The sequence below is a fragment of the Saimiri boliviensis genome, chromosome 8 (assembly GCF_048565385.1).
Source record: "Saimiri boliviensis isolate mSaiBol1 chromosome 8, mSaiBol1.pri, whole genome shotgun sequence".
NCBI lineage: Eukaryota > Metazoa > Chordata > Mammalia > Primates > Cebidae > Saimiri > Saimiri boliviensis.
In genome coordinates this window covers 490,487-507,329 of record NC_133456.1, presented here as the reverse complement: position 1 = coordinate 507,329, position 16,843 = coordinate 490,487, and the positions used below count along the sequence as shown (strand labels likewise).

The following is a 16,843-nucleotide window of genomic DNA, read 5'->3' as shown; positions in this document are numbered from 1 at the left end:
AGTGTCATCCAGGTTGGAGTGCGGTGGGGCAATCTTGGCTCACTGCAACCTCTGCCTATCAGGTTCCAGTTATTCTCCTGCCTTAGCCTCCCGAGTAGCTGGGATTACAGGTGTGAGCACTAGCTAAATTTTGTATTTTTAGTAGAAAGAGGGTTTCACCATGTTGGTCATGCTGGTCTTGAACTCCTGACCTTGTCATGATCCACCCATCTCAGCCTCCCAAAGTTCTGGGATTACAGGTGTAAGCCACTACGTCTGGCCAAAATTTTTTATTTTTTGAGAGATGAGGTCCTGCTCTGTTACCCAGGCTGGAGTGCAGTGGCATGATTATAGTTCACTGCAGCTTCAGCCTCCTGGCCTTAAGTGATCCCTCCTGCCTCAGCCTCCCAAGTAGATGGGATTACAAGTGCACATGACTGCACGTGGCTAATTTTTATCTTCTTTATAGAGACAGTGTCTCACTATGTTTCCCAGGCTGGTCTCTAACTCCTGGGTTCAAGTGATCCTCTCACCTGAGCCTCCTGAAGTACTGGGATTAAAGGCATGAGCCACTGCACCTGGCCATCATGCAATTTATTGAATATTATACTAACAGTAAAAATGGAAAAGTTGTGTTAGTACTGGAAGCACAGTTTCTACTGAATGTGATTTTTGTGCCATTGTAAAGTCAAAAAATTGTGTGACCATCTGTACTTGCGACTAATGCTCGGCTTAGACACTTGGATTTTAGATCCAGAAACATCCAAACGCTTCCTACTGCGTGGAGGAAGATCATAGGGGTCAGAGCTCTTAGCTGCTAGCAAGAAAAGCCCACTCAAGCTGAGTTTAAAATCTGAGGCTGGGCACTATGGTTTATATCTGTAATCCCAGCACTTTGGGAGGTCGAAGTGGGGTGGATCACTTGAGATCAGGACTTCGAGACCAGGCTAACCAACATGGTGAAGCCCTATCTTACTAAAAATACAAAAATTAGCCAGGTGTGGTGGCACCTGTCTGTAATCCCAGCTAGTTGGGAGGCTGAGGCAGGAAAATTGCTGGAACATGGGAGGCAGAGGTTGCAATGAGCCAAAATCATGCCACTGTACTCCCGCCTGGGTGACAGAGCAAAATTCCATCTCAAAGAAATAAAAAGAAAAAATGAATTTATGGGCAGCTGGGAAGGATGGAGGAGGCACAGAGACAGCACTAAAGATGACAGCCAGCTGGACAGTCACAGCCTCATCGAGCCCAAACATGCAGAGGCTGGCCTAGGGGGATGACACAGAAATGGCCAGGGGCGGTGGCTACACCTGTAATCCCAGCAATTTAGAAGGCCTAGGTGAGACCAGAAGTTCAAGACCAGCCTGACCAATATGGCGTAACCCTGTCTCCACTAAAAATACAAAATTAGCCAGGCATGGTTGCAGGTGCCTGTAACTCCAGCTATTTGGGAGGCTGAGGCAAGAGAACTGCTTGCACCTGGGAGGTGGAGGTTGCAGTGAGCTGAGATCACACCATTGAACTACAGTCTGATCGACAGTGACTGTCTCAAAAAAAAAAAAAAAAAGACACAGAGACAATTTCTACACAGAATTGTGAGTGAGCGTCTCTCCTTTTGAGGGGGATGCCAGGGGATTTCCAGGATCTGGGAGTGGACACCGAGCATGTGGCTGAGAATCCTGGACAGCAGAAACATCCAGATGTACTTAGCAGAGGAATCAGGGATGTGCCTGGCTGGGGTATCAACAAAGCCGTCAATTCCAGCTGGCTGTTCATGTTGATGCTATACATCCTGTATATGAATTCTCCCATCAGAAACTCGATCTAGTTAGAAAGGCAAAGAAGAAATAAAATCATGTTTCCCAAAGGAGAGGGCAAGGAGGCGGGAAGGTGGAAGGGAACTGCCTGGTGCTGCGGCCTGAATCTCCACTTGTGCTGCTGTCTTCCCCACTAGACTCTGTACTTCCAGAAAGGGCTGCAGACGGGCACAATGCCAACCCCTCTCTTCTCTCCAGAAGTATTCCCCAACCCTGACATTCATAGCAATTGCTTCTTTCTGTTCCTTTCTCTCTTTTTTTTTTTTGTTGAATGTATATATATATATATATATATATTTTTTTTTAATTGCATTTTAGGTTTTGGGGTACATGTGATGAACATGCAAGATTGTTGCATAGGTACACACATGGCAGTGTGCTTTGCTGCCTTCCGTCCCCTCACCTGTATCTGTCATTTCACCCCATGCTATCTCTTCCCATTTCCCCACCCCCCCGCCCCTCCCCCATTTCCCCCCAACGGACCCCAGTGTGTAGTGCTCCCCTCCCTGTGTCCATGTGTTCTCATTGTTCAACACCCGCCTATGAGCGAGAATATACAGTGTTTGATTTTCTGCTCTTGTGTCAGTTTGCTGAGAATGATGGTTTCCAGGTTCATCCATGTCCCTACAAAGGACGTGAACTCATCGTTTTTGATGGCTGCATAATATTCCATGGTGTATATGTACCACATTTTCCCTATCCAGTCTATCATCGTTGGGCATTTGGGTTGGTTCCAGGTCTTTGCTATTGTAAACAGTGCTGAAATGAACATTCGTGTGCATGTGTCCTTGTAGTAGAATGATTTATAATCCTTTGGATATATACCCAGTAATGGGATTGCTGGGTCAAATGGGATTTCTATTTTTAGGTCCTTGAGGAATCGCCACATTGTCTTCCACAATGGTTGAATTAATTTACATTCCCACCAACAGTGTAAAAGTGTTTCTATTTCTCCACATCCTCTCCAGCATCTGTTGTTTCCCGATTTTTTAATGATCGCCATTCTAACTGGTGTGAGATGGTATCTCAATGTGGTTTTGATTTGCATTTCTCTGATGACCAGTGATGATGAGCATTTTTTCATGTTTGTTGGCCTCCTGTATGTCTTCTTTTGTAAAGTATCTGTTCATATCCTTTGCCCATTTTTGAATGGGCTTGTTTGTTTTTTTCTTGTAGATCTGCTTTAGTTCTTTGTAAATTCTGGATATCAGCCCCTTGTCAGATGGGTAGACTGCAAAAATTTTTTCCCATTCTGTTGGTTGCCGATTCACTCTACTGACTGTTTCTTTTGCCGTGCAGAAGCTGTGGAGTTTGATTAGGTCCCATTTGTCTATTTTGGCTTTTGTTGCCATTGCTTTTGGCGTTTTGGTCATGAAGTCCTTGCCTACGCCTATGTCCTGAATGGTTTTGCCTAGATTTTCTTCTAAGGTTTTTATGGCATTAGGTCTGATGTTTAAGTCTTTAATCCATCTGGAGTTAATTTTGGTGTAAGGTGTCAGGAAGGGGTCCTGTTTCTGCTTTCTGCACATGGCTAGCCAGTTTTCCCAACACCATTTATTAAACAGGGAGTCCTTTCCCCATTGCTTGTTTTTGTCAGGTTTGTCGAAGATCAGATGGTTGTGGGTATGTTGTATTTCCTCTGAGGCCTCTGTTCTGTTCCATTGATCTATATCTCTGTTTTGGTACCAGTACCATGCTGTTTTGATTACTGTAGCCTTGTAGTATAGTTTGAAGTCCGGTAGTGTGATGCCTCCCGCTTTGTTCTTTTTGCTTAGAATTGACTTGGCTATGCGGGCTCTCTTTGGGTTCCATATGAAGTTTAAGGTGTTTTTTTCCAGTTCTGTGAAGAAGGTCATTGGTAGCTTGATGGGGATAGCATTGAATCTGTAAATTACTTTGGGCAGTATGGCCATTTTCACGATGTTGATTCTTCCTAACCATGAACATGGAATGTTTCTCCATCTGTTTGTATCTTCTCTTATTTCTTTGAGCAATGGCTTGTAGTTCTCCTTGAAGAGGTCCTTTACGTTCCTTGTTAGTTGTATTCCTAGGTACTTTATTCTCTTTGTAGCAATTGTGAATGGCAGTTCGTTCTTGATTTGGCTCTCTTTAAGCCTATTACTGGTGTATAGGAATGCTTGTGATTTTTGCACGTTGATTTTGTATCCTGAGACTTTGCTGAAGTTGTTTATCAGTTTCAGGAGATTTTGGGCTGAGATGATGGGGTCTTCCAGATATACAATCATGTCATCTGCAAATAGAGACAATTTGATTTCCTCCTTTCCAATTTGGATACCCTTTATTTCTTTTTCTTGCCTGATTGCTCTGGCTAGAACTTCCAGTACTATATTCAATAGGAGTGGTGAGAGAGGGCATCCTTGTCTAGTGCCAGATTTCAAAGGGAATGCTTCCAGTTTTTGCCCATTCAGTATGATATTGGCTGTTGGTTTGTCATAAATAGCTTTTATTGTTTTGAGATACGTTCCGTCAATACCTAGTTTATTGAGGGTTTTTAGCATAAAGGGTTGTTGAATTTTGTCAAAAGCCTTCTCTGCATCAATTGAGATAATCATGTGGTTTTTGTCTTTGGTTCTGTTTATGTGGTGAATTACGTTTATGGACTTGCGTATGTTGAACCAGCCTTGCATCCCCAGGATGAATCCTACTTGATCATGGTGGATGAGCTTTTTGATATGCTGTTGCAATTGGTTTGCCAGTATTTTATTGAAGATTTTTGCATCTATGTTCATCATGGATATTGGCCTGAAATTTTCTTTTCTTGTTGAGTCTCTGCTGGGTTTTGGTATCAGGATGATGTTTGTCTCATAAAATGATTTGGGAAGGATTCCCTCTTTTTGGATTGTCTGGAATAGTTTCAGAAGGAATGGTATCAGCTCCTCCTTGTATGTCTGGTAGAATTCAGCTGTGAACCCATCTGGACCTGGGCTTTTTTTTGGGTGGTAGGCTCTTTATTGCTGCCTCGACTTCAGACCATGTTATTGGTCTATTCAGGGTTTCGGCTTCTTCCAGGTTTAGGCTTGGGAGGTTGCAGGTGTCCAGGAATTTATCCATTTCTTCCAGGTTTACTAGTTTATGTGCATAGAGTTGTTTGTAATAATCTCTGATGATGGTTTGGATTTCTGTGGAATCTGTGGCGATATCCCCTTTATCGTTTTTTATTGCATCAATTTGGTTATTCTCTCTTTTCTTTTTTATTAATCTGGCTAGTGGTCTGTCTATTTTGTTGATCTTTTCAAAAAACCAGCTCCTGGATTTATTGATTTTTTGAAGAGTTTTTTGTGTCTCTGTTTACTTCAGTTCTGCTCTGATCTTAGTTATTTCCTGTCTTCTGCTAGGTTTTGAGTTTTTTTGATCTTGCTCCTCTAGCTCTTTCAATTTTGATGATAGGGTGTCAATTTTAGATCTCTCCTTTCTTCTCATGTGGGCACTCATTGCTATATATTTTCCTCTAGAGACTGCTTTAAATGTGTCCCAGAGATTCTGGTATGTTGTGTCTTCGTTCTCATTGGTTTTGAAGAACATCTTTATTTCTGCCTTCATTTCATTGTTTATCCAGTCAACATTCAAGAGCAAGTTGTTCAGTTTCCATGAAGCTGTGCGGTTCTGAATTAGTTTCTGCATTCTGAGTTCTAACTCGATTGCACTGTGGTCTGAGAGACTGTTTGTTATGATTTCTGTTCTTTTGCATTTGCTGAGGAGTGATTTATTGCCAATTATGTGGTCAGTTTTAGAGTAGGTGTGGTGTGGTGCTGAGAAGAATGTATATTCTGTGGATTTGGGGTGGAGAGTTCTGTAAATGTCTATTAGGTTTGCTTGTTCCAGGTCTGAATTCAGGTCCTGGATATCCTTGTTGATTTTCTGTCTGGTTGATCTGTCTAATATTGACAATGGGGTGTTAAAGTCTCCCACTATTATTGTGTGGGAGTCTAAGTCTCTTTGTAAGTCATTAAGAACTTGCCTTATGTATCTGGGTGCTCCTGTATTGGGTGCGTATATATTTAGGATCGTTAGCTCTTCTTGTTGCAGTGATCCTTTTACCATTATGTAATGTTCTTCTTTGTCTCTTTTGATCTTTGTTCCTTTAAAGTCTATTTTATCAGAGATGAGAATTGCAACTCCTGCCTTTTTTTGCTCTCCATTTGCTTGGTAGATCTTGCTCCATCCCTTTATTTTGAGCCTTTGTGTATCCTTGCATGTAAGATGGGTTTCCTGGATACAGCACACTGATGGGTTTTGGCTTTTTATCCAATTTGCCAGTCTGTGTCTTTTGATTGGGGCATTTAGTCGATTGACATTTAGGGATAGTATTGTTATGTGTGAATTTGATTCTGTCATTTTGATGCTACCTGGCTGTTTTGTTGGTTAGTTGATGCAGCTTCTTGATTGTGTTGATGCTCTTTTACCAATAGGTGTGTTTTTGGAGTGGCTGGTACTGGTTGTTCCTTTATATATGTAGAGCCTCTTTCAGGAGTTCCTGTAGAGCAGGTTTGGTGGTGATGAAATCTGAGTGCTTGCTTGTTCACAAAGGATTTTATTTTTCCTTCACTTATGAAGCTTAGTTTGGCTGGATAGGAGATTCTGGGTTGAAAGTTCTTTTCTTTAAGGATGTTGAATATTGGCCCCCAATCTCTTCTGGCTTGTAGGGTTTCTGCTGAGAGATCTGCTGTGAGTCTAATGGGCTTCCCTTTGTGGGTAACCCAACCTTTCTCTCTGGCTGCCCTTATCATTTTCTCTTTCATTTCAACCCTGGTGAATCTGATGATTATGTGCCTTGGGGTTGCTCTTCTTGAGGAATATCTTTGTGGTGTTCTCTGTATTTCCTGGATTTGAATATTGGTCTGCCTTGCTAGGTTGGGGAAGTTTTCCTGGATAATATCCTGAAGAGTATTTTCCAGCTTGGATTCATTCTCTTCGTCACATTCAGGTACACCTATCAGACGTAGATTAGGTCTTTTCACATAGCCCCACATTTCTTGAAGATTTTGTTCATTCCTTTTTGCGCTTTTTTCTCTGTTCTTGCCTTCTCTTTTTATTTCATTGAGTTGATCTTCGACCTCTGATATCCTTTCTTCTGCTTGGTCAATTCGGCTGTTGAAGCTTGTGCATGCTTCACGAAGTTCTCGTGTTGTGTTTTTCAGCTCCATCAATTCACTTATATTCCTCTCTATGCTGTCCATTCTCGTCAGCAGTTCGTCCAATCTTTTTTGAAGGTTCCTATTTTCTTTGCGTTGGGTTAGAACATGTTCTTTTAGCTCATTGTAGTTTCTTACTACCCACCTTCTGAAGTCTGATTCTGTCATTTCATCACCCTCCTTCTCCATCCGGTCTGGTTCCCTTGCTGGTGAGGAGTTGTGATCCCTTTTAGGAGGAGAGGTGTTCTGGTTTCGGGAGTTTTCATCCTTTTTGCGCTGGTTTCTTCCCATTTTTGTGGGTTTATCCACCTGTTGTCTGTCTCTGTCCCAGGGAGTTGGAGCTTTATGAGTTTCCGTTGCACTACTGCCTTTTTTGATTTTTTTTTTTTTTTCAGGTCGGACCCGCCCAGCTAGCAGCACGCCTAGCCTCTGCCTGCCCTCAGGGGCTTTGCTGAGCTGCTGTGGGCTCCGCCCAGCTGCCTTGAGCTCTTCCCTGTAGTCCTTTTTATATGGGCGTAGTTAGAACTGTCTGGGCAATGGTGGCCCCGCCTCTGTTATGGCGGACTCTCTCTGTTGTGGCGGGTTGCCTCGGCAATGGCGGGTTGCCTCGGCAACGGCAGCCTGCCTCCGTAGCGGTGGAGAGTCTCAGTAATGGCGGAAGCCCCTCCCCCACCGAGCCGGACCGTCCCGGTTCAGCTGTGCTTGGTTTGAAGGGCTCAACCCAGAGGGTTTCCAATTACTGTTTTTGTTTTCGTTGTTGTTGGGGGTGGAGGGGTGGGACCAACCGAGCCTGATCACCTGGCTCCCTGACTCAGAGTCTTTTCTTTTAAGTTGAACGACCCCGCGTTCCGGTCGCTTGTTGAAAAGGCGCCGGGATCTCCCGTGCTGCGACTCACGGAGTCGGCTCAAACTGCAGCGCCGGCTCCTGGCGGATTTTGTGCCTAGGAATCTCCTGGCCTGACTCGCTATTTCAGATGAATGGGCTATTCTGCCGTCTCAAGGCTCTGCTCGCCAGCTAAGAGGGCTCCCAGACCAGTGGCTTTTGTACGGAGAACCGCAGCAACAGGGAGTGGTCACAGCAGCCGCGCGGGCGGAATCAGCCCCACGGGGGCCAAAACAGCCGCACCGGCTGGGACTGCGACGCTGGCGACCCCTGTGCCTGGGTATCTCCTGGTCTGTGGGCAATAAGAGTTCGTCTGGAAATGCGGCGTCCACTCACCCTCTGCACTTTCACTGGGAGCTGAAGTCCTGAGCTGTTAGGCGGCCATCTTCCCAGCATTCCCCTCCTTTCTCTTTTTTTGAGGCAGGTTCTTGCTCAGTCACCCAGGCTGGAGAGCAGTGGTGCAATCATGGCTCACTGTAGCCTTGACTTCTTGAGCTCAAGTGATCTTCTCCCCTCAGCCTGCTGAGTAGGCAGGACAATAGGCATGCGCCACCATTTGCAACTAATTTAAAAAAAAAACAAAAAACAAACTTTTTTTTTTTTTTTTCTCCCCCAAGAGACAGGGTCTTACTATGTTGCCTGGCTGGTCCCAAACTCCTGGGCACAAGTGATCTCCCTTCTCAGCCTTCCAAAGTGTTGGGTGTTAAAGGTGTGAGCCACCACACCTGGCCTCTTTCTGTTTCTTTAGAGTAGAACTGTCCTAGTATGCATCTCTAACGTATAACTGTTACCCAGCATTGTTTTGTCTTTTAAGCCTCTTTCAATCTCCAAGTTTGTTGGCTGGGTGAGTGCTCACTCCTGTAATCCTGATGTGAGAGGATCATTTAAGTTCAGAGGTTTTAGACCAACCTGGACAACACAGGAGACTCTTGTCTCTACAAAAACTAATTTTTTTTTTTTTTTTTTAACTCCACTCAGGCTGCAGTGCAGTTGTGCGATCTTGGCTCACTGCAACCTTCACCTCCTGGGTTCAAGCCATTCTTCTGCCTCATCCTCCCAAGTAGCTGGGATTACAGGCACATGGGACCATGCCCACCTAATTTTTGTAATTTTAGTAGAGCCGGGGTTTTGCCATGTTGGCCAGGCTGGTCTCAAACTCCTCACTTCAGGTGATCTGCCCACGTCAGTCTCCCAAAGTGCAAATACTGGGATCACAGGTGGGAACAACCGTGCCCGGCCAAAAACTAAAATTTTAAAAAAGACACAATCTACAACTTTCTCCTCTATCCCTTTTCCTTTTTTATGTATTTATGTATTTATGTATTTATTTTATTTATTTACAGACAGTCTTGCTCTGTCACCCAGGCTGGAGTGCAATGTCACAATCTCAGCCCACTGCAACCTCCGTCTCCCAGGTTCAAGTGATTCTCTTGTTTCAGCCTCCTGAGTAGCTGGAATTACAGGCATGTGCTACCACACCTGGCTGATTTTTGAAATTTTGGTAGAGACAGGATTTCTCCATGTTGGTCAGGCTGATCTCAAACTTCTGACCTCGTGATCCACCCACTTTAGCCTCCCAATGTGCTGGGATTACAGGCATGAGCCTCCTTGCCTGGCCTATCCCTTTTCCTTTCTATGGATTTTGGAAGACTCCATACTGTTGGGCCTCTAGCATTTTTTTTTTTTTTTTTTTTTTTTTTTGAGACGGAGTTTTCCTCCTGTTACCCAGGCTGGAGTGCAATGGCGCGATCTCGACGCACCGCAACCTCCGCTTCCTGGGTTCAGGCAATTCTCCTGCCTCAGCCTCCTGAGTAGCTGGGATTACAGGCACGCGCCACCATGCCCAGCTAATTTTTTGTATTTTTAGTAGATACGGGGTTTCGCCATGTTGACCAGGATGGTCTCGATCTCTCGACCTCGTGATCCACCCGCTTCAGCCTCCCAAAGTGCTGGGATTACAGGCTTGAGCCACCGCGCCCGGCCTCTAGCATTTCTTAAATTCTGGATTTCCCTGGTGCAGGTGAAGCCATTCTCTGTCTTTTGTATTTGTGGCATTTTTGCAGCTGGATTAATGCTCACCCCATCAGATTAGAGTTTGATCATGTTGGCAAGATTCAGTGGGTGATGTGATTGATCTCTTATTGGTGATGGATACTATCCTATTGTCTCTCTTATTTTGTTAATTTTTTAAATTCATTTTTTAGAAATAGGGGTCTCATTTTGTCACCCAGGCTGGAGTGCAGTGGCTCCACCATAGCTCCCTAAAGCCTCAAACTCCTGGGCTCAAGCCATCTGCGCACTTCAGCCTCCTGAGTAGCTGAGACCACACACAACCACACCCAACTTTTTTTTTCTTTTTTGAGATGAAGTCTCACTCTGTCACCCAGGCTGGAGTGCCTTGGTGTGATCTCAGCTAGTTGCAATCTCCGCCTCCCAGGTTAATGCAATTCTCTTGCCTCAGCACTCCAAGTAGGTGAAATTATAGGCACCCGCCACCACACCCAGCTAATTTTCATATTTTTAGTAGAAATGGGCTTTCACCATGTTGGTTAGGCTGGTCTGAAACTCCTGACCTCTAGTAATCTGCCTGCCACAGCCTCCCCAAGTGCTGGGATTACAGGTGTGAGCCAAGGCAACCACGCCTGGCCAATGCTAGCATTGTTTTGTTTGTTTGTTTGTTTGTTTCTTTTTTGTTTTTTTTTTTAGACTAACTGTTGTGTTGTCACCCAGGCTAGAGTGCAGTGGTATGGTCTCAGCTCGCTGCAACCTCTACCTCCTGAGTTCAAGTGATTCTGCTGCCCCAGCCTCTTGAGTAGCTGGAATTACAGGCACCCGCCAACATGTCTGGCTAATTTTTGTATTTTTTTAGTAGAGATGGGGTTTCACCATGTTGACCAGGCTAGACTTGAATTCCTCGCCTCAGGTGATTTGCCCACCTCAGCCTCACAAAGCACTGGGATTGCAGGCATGAGCCACTGCAGCCAGCCAGTCAGCATTTTTTTTTTTTTTTAAATTTTAGAAATGGGTCTATGTTTCCAGGCTGGTGTTGAACTCTCGGCCTCAAGCAATCCTCCAGCCTTAGCCTCCTGAGAGAGAAGTCTTAGCCTCCTGAGAGTGGTACTATGCCCAGCTTGAATTTGTCTTTTTAAAAAAGAGTGCATTGAACATTGGTGTAAACAGTTAGAATCACATACATTGCACCTCCCAATGTGGAATTCAGGATACATGAGAAGTGCCTGGATATTCACAAGGCACTTCTGGAATCAAAACCTGAAAGGCTGCCCCCTGCAATGGGTATTTCCACAATCCCTGGGCTCCTGAGACTCAGGGCCACTTCCCACCACATGGGTTGGTCTGCAAACTAACTGATTTCTGAGATCCAGTCATTCTAATTGTATTTTTTTTTTTTTTTTTGGAGATTTAAATTTTATTTCATGATGCAGACTTAAAGAAGGTAGAGAGAAGAAAGAAAGAAAGAGAAAGGGCCAGGTGCCTGCCTCACACCTGTAATCTCAACACTTTGGGAGGCCAAGGCGGGTGAAATCATGAGGTCAGGAGTTTGAGACCAGCCTGGTAAACATGGTAAAACCCCATCTGTATTAAAAATAGAAAAGTTAGCTGCATGTAGTGGTGGGCGCCTGTAATCCCCGCTACTCAGGAGGCTGAGGCAGGAGAACCTGGTAGGTGAAGGTTGCAGTGAGCCAAGATTGCGCCACTGCACTGCAGCCTGGGTCACAGAGCAAGATTTCAACTTTGGGGTGGGGGCGGGCAGGAAGAGATTAAGGGAAGGAGAGAGGGCTGGGGGAAGGAGGAAACACAGTCATAAGGACAACAACTTGTGATCTAACTACTCTTCAGCTTCATTCATCCTTTGGTAATTATTATTATTTTCTGTTTTTGAGATGGAGTCTCCGTGGCCCAGGCTGGAGTGTAGTGATACAATCGGCACACTGCAACCTCTGCCTCCCAGGTTCAAACCATTCTCCTGCCTCACAAGTAGCTGGGATTACAGGTGCACACCACCATGCCCAGGTAATTTTCACATTTTTAGTAGAGATGGGGGTCTTACTGTGTTGCCCAGGCTGGTGATAATCTCCTGGAACCAAAGTGCTGGGATTTGCAGGAAGGAGCCACTGTGCCTGGCCAAAATAATTCTTTTATTAACATTTTTGTTAGTTTTAAAAATTATGATTATTTTAAGAGACAGAGTTTCATGCTATCACCCAGGCCGGAGCACAGTGCTGCAACCATAGCTCGTTGAAACCTCAACCTCTGGGGCTCAAGTGATCCTCCTGCCTCAGCCTCTCAAGTAGGTGGAACTACAGGTATGCACCACCACAGCCAGCTAATGGTTTTTTTTTTTTTTTTTTTTTTTTTTTTTTTTTTTTTTTTGTTGTTGTTGTTGTTTTTAGACAGAGTCTTTCTCTGATGTCCAGGCTGGAGTGCAGTGGCTCAATCTGGGCTCATTGCAACCTCCGCCTCCTGGGCTCAAGCAATTCTTCTGCCTCAGCCTCCCAAGTAGATCGGATTACAGAAGCCCACCACCATGTCTGGCTAATTTTTTTTTTTTTTTTTTTTTTTGAGACAGAGTTTCACTCTTGTTACCCAGGCTGGAATGCAATGGCGCGATCTCGGCTCACCGCAACCTCCGCCTCCTGGGTTCAGGCAATTCTCCTGCCTCAGCCTCCTGAGTAGCTGGGATTACAGGCACACGCCACCATGCCCAGCTAATGTTTTGTATTTTTAGTAGAGACGGGGTTTCACCATGTTGACCAGGATGGTCTCGATCTCTCGACCTTGTGATCCACCCGCCTCGGCCTCCCAAAGTGCTGGGATTACAGGCTTGAGCCACCGCGCCCGGCCGGCTAATTTTTATATTTTAGTAAAGATGGGGTTTCACCATGTTGGTCAGGCTAGTCTTAAAATCCTGACCTCAGGTGATCTGCCTGCCTTGGCCTCCCAAAGTGCTGGGATTATAGGCATGAGCCACTGTGCCCAGTCAAAATTTTAAATTATTTTTCTAGAGACTCGGTCTCCCTGTCTTACCCAGTCTGGTCTTGAACTCCTGGTCTCAAATAGTCCTCCTGCCTTGGCCTCCCAAAGCTGTGGGATCACAGGCAGGAGCTACTACATGTAGCCTAATTTTTTTTTTTTTTTTTTTTTTTTTGAGACCGAATCTTGCTCTGTCACCCAGGCTAGAGTGCAGTGGCATGATCTCAGCTCACTGCAACCTCTGCCTCCCGGTTCAAGGGATTCTCCTGCCTCAGCCTCCCAAGTATCTGGGATTACAGGCACCTGCCACCACACCCAGCTAATTTTTGTATTTTTAGTATAGATGGGGTTTCTTTTTTTTTTCTTCTTCTTCTTTTTTTTTTTTTTTTTTTTTTTTGAGATGGAGTTTCTCTCTTGTTACCGAGGCTGGAGTGCAATGACACGATCTCGGCTCACCACAACCTCCGCCTCCTGGGTTCAGGCAATTCTCCTGCCTCAGCCTCCCGAGTAGCTGGGATTACAGGCATGTGCCACAATGCCCCGCTAATTTTTTGTATTTTTAGTAGAGACGGGGTTTCACCATGTTGACCAGGATGGTCTCGATCTCTTGACTTTGTGATCCGCCCGCCTCTGCCTCCCAAAGTCCTGGGATTACAGGCTTGAGCCACCGCGCCGGGCCCAGAGATGGGGTTTCACCATATTGTCCAGGCTGGTCTTGAACTGACCTAGTGATCTGCCCACCTTGGCCTCTGATCGTGCTGGGATTGCAGGCATGAGCCACCACACCTTGTACCTAATTCCTATTCACTGGTCGTCGATGGGAGCTATGGAATCTCTTCCTAGAAAACATCCTGGCCCCATCAGAACGTCAGGGTTAAGGTTTCTAAGAGATGGTTCCTCTGTTTGTGCTCCACACCCAAATAATCCATCTTAGTTCACTGTCAGACACCTTCCAGGTATTAAAGTGGCTGGATTCTAGGTGGAAAAACGCTGAAGTAGACTCCCGGGACTCTTTTGACTCAGCCACTAACAACTTAGTGTGGCCTTGGGAAAGAAAGAAGCTGGAACAACCACCCCTGCAATCCCAGCACTTTGGGAGGTCGAGGTGGGAGGACTGCTTGAGCCCAGGAGTTTGAGAGCAGCCTGGGCAACATAGCAAGACCCCATCTCTACGAAAAAAATCAAAAAATTATCCAGGTGTGGTGGTGTCACCCTGTAGTCCCAGCTATTCAGGAGGCTAAAGCGGGAGGATCACTTGAGTCGGAGAGGTCAAGACTGCGGTGAGCCAAGATCATGCCACTGCCCTCAAGCTTGGGCTTCAAAGTGAGACACTGTCTCAGGAAAAAAAAAAAAAAAAAAAAAAAAAAAGCTGGAGCTTTTGTTTTCTCATTTGTTCATTTGTAAAAGGTGGATGATATTATCTCCTTCATGGAGTTACTGTGAGGATGGAAATACAATTTTTTTCCCTCTCCTTTTAGAAATACAATTAGATAGGCATAGTGGCCAGGTGAGTGGCTCATGCCTGTAATCCCAGCACCTTGGGAGCCTGAGGCAGCTGGATCACTTGAGGTCAGGAGTTCAAGACCATCCCGGCCACCATGGTGAAACCCTGACTCCACTAAAACTACAAAAATTAGCCTAGCGTGGTGGCACGTGCCTACAATCGCAGCTACTCAGGAAGCTGAGGCAGGAGAATTGCTTGAACCTGGGAGGTGGAGGGTGTAGTGAGCAGAGATCATCCCATGGCACTCCAGTCTGGACGACAGAGTGAGACTCCATCTCAAAAAAAAAATGCCAGATGTGGTGGCTCATGCCTGTAAACCCAGCACTTTGGGAGGCCGAGGAAGGTGGACCGCCTGAGGTCAGGAGTTCAAGACCAGCCTGACCAACATGCAGAAACCCCATCTCTAATAAAAACATAAAATTAGCCAAGCATGGTGGCACATGCCTGTAATCCCAACGACTTGGGAGGCTGAGGCAGGAGAATCGCTTGAACCTGGGAAGCGGAGGTTGCAGTGAGCCAAGATTGCACTCCTGCATGGACGAGAAGGAAACTATGTCTCAAAAACAATAATTAGATAGGCATAGTGCACAAGATAATGTCAGGTGACACGTGCACTACCACTTAGAACCACTTTGAGTCCAGACAGATGACATAGGTCTCCGTGCCTCAGTTTTTCCACCTGTCAAATGGGAACCATATGAGGATGTACTCGTAAGATGATGCTCAAGGCTAAATAATGTAACCCATGAACGTGCCTAGAACAGCACCTCCTGCATTTTAAATACTCTTCCCTTTTGGCTGCTGTTGCTACTATTTTACTAACTGGAGTGATTTCTAGCCTGCAAAAAAAGGATCACAAGTTTGTGAACAAGACCATTATTCCTTACCAACTGATTCATAACCCCAATTTTTCTTTTGCTTTCTTTTTTTTGTTTTTTTTGAAACACAGTCTCACTCCCACTCCCAGGCTCAAGTGATTCTCCTGCTCAGTCTCATGAGTAACTGGGATTAAAGGCACCCACAACTAGGCCCAGCTAATTTTTGTATTTTTAGTAGAGATGGGGTTTCACCATGTTGGCCAGGCTGATCTCAAACTCCTGACCTCACGTAATCCATCCACCTCGGCCTCCCAAAGTGCTGGGATTATGGGCGTGTGCCACCCCACCAGCCTATAACCCCAGTTTCTTTTTACCAACTTGGATTATGGAACTTGGCACGATGCCCAGATTCCCATAATGCAACTTGTCCTCCCCAATTATAACTACCAGTTTTTTTTCATCTTAGAAAAACAAAACAAGACAAAACAAAAATTGAAATGCTGGTCATTTCTGTGGACAAAAAGATAAGTATGGCCAGGGGTAGTGGCTCATGCCTGTAATTCCAGCACTTTGAGAGGCTGAGGCGGGAAGATCACTTGAAGCCAGGAGTTCGAGACCAGCCTGACCAACATGGTGAATCCCCCTCTCTACTAAAACTACAAAAATGAGCCAGGCGGGCTGGCGTGCGCCTGCAGTCCCAGCTACCCAGGAGGCTGAGGCAGGAGAATCGCTTAACCCAGGAGGCAGAGGTTGCAGTGAGCAGAGATCATGCCACTGCACTCCAGCTTGGGCAACAGAACTCCATCTCAAAAAACAAAAAAAAAGTAATGTGACTGCTATTTTCTGATTATAATCACAGAGTTCATGTAGAAAAGCTAAGCAATATGAAAAAATGCAGAGTTAAAGTTTTAAAAAATTACCCCAAATTGGATCAGCAAACTTTTTTTTTTTCCCTCTTGAGACAGACTAGGTCTTGCTGCTGCCCAAGCTGGTGTACAGTGACACAATCACAGATGACTGCAGCCTCAACCTCCTGGACTGGCTCTGTGCTCCTGCCTCCCAAGGAGCTGGGACTACAGGTGCATATTCCTATACCCAGCTAAGTTTTTTTTTAAATTGGTTTTGTAGAGGTGAAGTCTCACTATGTTGCCCAGGCTGGTCTCGAACTCTGGCCTCAAGTAATCCTCCCACTTCAGCCATCCAAAGTGCTGGGATTACAGGCATGACCTTATTTGGAGACTGGGTCATTACAGAGGTCATCAAGTTAAAATGGGTCATGAAGGTGGGGCCCTGATGCTATATAACTGGTGTCCGTACTAAAAGGAAAATTTGTTGCCTGTGAAAGAAAAAGAAAGAATAAAATATTTTTTCCTTGAGACAGGTCTTGTTCTGTCACCCAGGCTGGAGTGAAGTGGTGTGATCTCAGCTCACTGCAGCCTCATCCTCCCTGACTCAAGCAATCCTCCAACCTCAGCCTCCTGAGTAGCTTGGGAACACAGGTACATGCAACCATACCTGGCTTTTTTTTTTTTCCCGAGATGGATTCTTGCTCTTTCCTCCAGTCTGGAGTGCAGTGGTGCAATCTCAGCTCACTGCAACCTCCACCTCTGGGTTCAAGCAGTTCTCCTGCCTCAGCCTCCTGAGTAGCTAGGATGGCAGGCGTGCACCACCACAGCCAGCTAATATTTATATTTTTA

General features: G+C 45.4%; 1 protein-coding gene across 4 annotated transcripts in view; it reads left to right on the top strand.

Annotated features, from left to right (window-relative positions):
- Window positions 1-16,843, top strand: part of CLDND1 (claudin domain containing 1) — a 69,591-nt gene that overhangs the window by 48,708 nt on the left and 4,040 nt on the right. For 3 of the 4 annotated variants that reach the window (XR_012518690.1, XR_012518691.1, XR_012518689.1), the window contains exons 7-8: window positions 11,735-11,864; window positions 16,528-16,645. The gene's annotated coding sequence lies outside the window, so the exon portion shown is untranslated. Of the gene's footprint in view, window positions 1-11,734; window positions 11,865-16,111; window positions 16,227-16,527; window positions 16,646-16,843 lie in introns of those variants that run through there. The other variant, XR_012518692.1, reaches the window with a different exon arrangement.